This window comes from Nicotiana attenuata, chromosome 1 (genome assembly GCF_001879085.1).
Source record: "Nicotiana attenuata strain UT chromosome 1, NIATTr2, whole genome shotgun sequence".
NCBI lineage: Eukaryota > Viridiplantae > Streptophyta > Magnoliopsida > Solanales > Solanaceae > Nicotiana > Nicotiana attenuata.
The window spans coordinates 55,904,486-55,908,853 of record NC_031989.1 but is presented as its reverse complement, the minus strand read 5'-3'; positions in this window follow the sequence as shown (position 1 = coordinate 55,908,853).

The following is a 4,368-nucleotide window of genomic DNA, read 5'->3' as shown; positions in this document are numbered from 1 at the left end:
ATCAATGATAGATTAGTGAAATCTAATAAAAAACGAGCTAAGAACTCTTATCCCAATAACCCCTCTGAAAATCTCTCGAAAATTCGCCTTAAACCGAGCTCTTAAAGTCCAAATTATGAAATAAGAGAGTAAACCCTCGTTATTGAAATTTAAGTTCTGCTGCCCAGTGATTTACACATCGCAATCGCGGAAATACCTTTGCGATCGCGTAACACAAATTCTGCCCAGCTCCAATTTATTCTTCGCGATTGCATGAAACCAATCGTGAACACGATAAATATACTTCCTCAACTTCGCGATCGCATCCCAGGCCACGCGATTGCATAACACAAATTGCCTCAGCCCCCAGCCTTGCCATTTCTTCTACATGAACGCGACTTCCTTCACGCGTTCGCGATTTACTGAAAGCCCACCTTCCGCGATCGCAAACCTCTTCTCGCGATCGCATAAAGCAAATTTCTCAGGTGCCAAACTACTCTTCACGATCGCGATCCTCCTCTCGCGATCGCATATAAGGAAACCAGCACCAGCAAAAATCAGCAGTCTTCAAGTTCCGAAATGCGTCGAACATGGTCCGAATCACACCCGAGGCTCCTTGGACCTCAACCAAACATACCAAAAAGTCTTAAAATATCATACGACCACGCTTGAAGAGTCAATTCACATCAAAGAACACTAGAATCATGAATCGCGCATCGATTCAAGCCTAAGAACTTATGAACTTCCGAATTTTGAAACCAACGGCGTCATACCAAACCAACTCCGATTAACCCCAAATTTTGCACACAAGTCCTAAATGATATTACAGACCTATTCCAACTTTCGAAATCGGGATTCAACCCCGATATCAAAAAGTTCACTCCCGATCAAACTTTTCAAAATCTTCCAACTTTCACCAATTAACGTCGAAATTACCTACAGACCTCCAAATCAACATTCGGACACGCTCCAAAGACTTTCACCTACTGATCTATTGAAACGGTCAAAACTTCATTCTGGAGTCGTCTTTACACAGGTCAACTCCTACGACATAAACTTCCAACTAAGGGACTATGTGTCCGATTTCACTCCGAAACTCACTCGAAACAGGAACCAAACATCCCGGCAAATCTCGTAACTAAAATATGACATAGGGGAGGCAACAAATAGGGGATCGGGGATAATACACTCAAAATGATCGGCCGGCTCGTTACAGACACTTGGCATCACCACATTGATTTGCTTCTCATATTCTATATAGATAGATAGATTGTAACTTTTTTCTCATTTAGTGTTTATCTATAATACAAATATTATTGTATTATTTTTCTAAATGGATGGTGTTGAATTAATTTCAAAGGTTAAACAAAGAAGTTCTTTTATTATATGTCATAAAACTACTAATAATTGTAATAATAATTATTATATTTGTATTATTTTCAATAAGAAATTAAATTGAATTCTTCTTCCAGTTTGTATTTAATATGAAAGTTTAATTTTATTAATTAAAATTACTACATAATAAGTTAAATTATATCGTTATTTATTTTATTATTTCTTGAAATAGTTGTTTATATTTTTGTTTTTAGTTTTATCTATTCTAATATTTTTAGTTACATGATCTTATCCATATAGAATGTTACATCTCGTACTTTTGTACGTTGGATTAGTCTTAAAGTGATAAGTATTTATGCTATTTATATCAAGTGATAAGCAAGTGTTGTGAAGGTCAGAGGGTAAACAAATTAAAGAAAATGAGTTTCGTCGAAATTTGATATTTTGGGATTAAATACGGTCTAAGCTATAATACCCCACATTTATGGACTTGTGCTATACCACATGACCATGATAGTAGGGTATATGAAGTAGGTTAAAAGTGATTAGTATTTAAGTAAAATGAGATCCATAAATTAAGTATATGTGTAGTTGGTTAAATGAAAGATTGTAGTGTAAGACTAGAAATTAATTAGGACTATTGGATAAGTAGTATGTGGACATAAGCCATGTGGGATGTGGACAAGTGGAAGTACGTGTTATATATTTATACATGCAAAAAAGTATGTGATGTCATCATGTAATGAAATGTTGACCTAGTGATGACACATGTAAAGAGGAAAAGGTTATTAAGACCTTATATTACTTTCTTGGATTTTATGAAGGCAAACAACTATGTTGAAATGGTAACTTATATTTCTATAGTTGCAACATAAGATAATTTATTGATATAGCAGCAAGGACACTTGCCATCATCACATTGATTTGCTTCTCATATTCTATATAGATAGATAGATTTTAATTTTTTCTCATTTAGTGTTTATCTATAATACAAATATTATTGTATTATTTTTCTAAATTGATTGAATTAGTTCAAAGGTTAAAACAAGGAAGTTCTTTTATTATATGTCATAAAACTACTAATAATTGTAATAATTATTATTTTTGTAGTATATTCAGTAGGAAATTAAATTGAATTCTTCTTCCCGTTTGAATAAAGTTTAATTATATTAATTAAAATTACTACATAATAAGTTAAATTTTATCGTTATATATTTTATTTATGTCTTGAAGTTATTGGTTAAAAATTTGTCTTTAGTTTTATCTACTATAATATTTTTAGTTACATCTTATCCATATAGCATGACCATATGAATTATTATTCAAAACTTTTTAATCTCAAAAAATAAATTAGTCTTATCATTTTATATTCTAACGACCCGGCCGGTCGTTTTGAGAATTTAAGCTTCGTTCTGAGACGTAAGGTCTTGAACAACTTTATATCATGTGTATCGACTTGCGTGCATGGTTGAACTGAGCTAACAGATGATTCAGAGTCAAATTGGAAGAAGGAATCTAGTTTCGAAAGTTTAAACGGTGAGAATTTGGCGGGAACTGGACTTTTAAGTAAACGGCCACAGAATGAATTTTTGATGATCCCAACAGCTTCCTATGGTGATTTTGGACATAGGCACGCGTCCGGATTCATATTTGGAGGTCCGTAGGGTAATTTGAGGCATTTCGGCGGAAGTTGGAAAAAGTTGAAGTTTGGAAAATGGAGAAGTTTGACCCATAGTTGACTTTTGTGATATCAGGGTCAGAATGCGATTCCGAGAGTTGGAACAGCTCTGTTATACTATTTTGGACCTGTCTGCAAAAGTTGGCATCATTCCGAGTTGATTTGATAGGTTTCGGCCCGAGTTTTGGAAGTTGGAAGATTTGAAAGTTTCTAAGTTCAATTCATGGTATGATTCGTCATTTCGGCGTTGTTTGATGTGATTTCAGACCTCGAGCGAGTTTGTGCTAAGTTATATGACTTGTTTGTGTGTTTAGAAGGAGTCTCGGGGGCCTCGGGTGTGTTTCGGGTGAGTTACGAGTTATTTTTCCCATTTTTGGAACTGCTGTTTTTTTTCTGCTTCTGGTATCCTCACATTTGCGAGGTTTTGGTCGCAATGGCGACTACCGCATTTGCGAGGTAGTCATCGCAATTGTGAACTGAGCTGCTGGGGACTGGGTCACAATTGCGAAGGAAATCTCGCATTTGCGAAGCCCTTACAGTTCGCATTTGCGATGAGGACAGTACTAATCCAGGCTTCGCATTTGCGAAGCTTCCTTCGCATTTGCGAACCCAGTGTCGCAAATGCGACATCTGCAGCCTACTAAAAGCAGGGTATACCGAGTTTTGCTTCATTTTTTTCATATTTTGGAACCCTAACTCCGAGAGTGGGCGATTTTGAGAGAATAGTTTCATGCCAAATCATTGGGTAATTGTCTCTAATCAATTTGCAACTATATTTTGTGATTATATCTTAGATTTAACATCAAATTTATGAAAAACTAAAGGAAAGTTTGGGGAAAAATTGTGAAATTGTGATGATTTGAAGGACCAAATGGTATCGGAATTTGATAATTTTTATATGGTTGAACTCATATGGGAATTGGTAATCGGATTTTATAAAATTTGTCGGGTTCCGAAGTGCGGGCCCGGGGGTCGACTTTTGGACCGATTTTTAGATTTTGTTAAAGATTGAAACTTTAGGATTCAGTATAGTTTCTTATGTGTTTTAATTACGCTTTGAAGTGAATTTGGTTAGATTTGAGCTGTCCGGAGATCTTTTCACCCGAGAAGTGCATTTTAGAGTATCGGTGTGTCGTCTTTGAGGTAAGTATCTTGCCTAACCTTGTGTGGGAGACTTCCCTTAGGATTTGAGTCTTCTATGTTGATTGTAGTTCGTGTACGCGAGGTGACGAGTGCGTGCTCGGACTTATTTGTGGAAAAATTGATCTTTTAGGGTTCTTAGGTCTTTATATTCACTGTGTAGGAATGTGTTCTTGACATGACTGAGTTTCCTATTTATTTGTTTCACCTCTACATGCTTAATTGGAATTAATTGC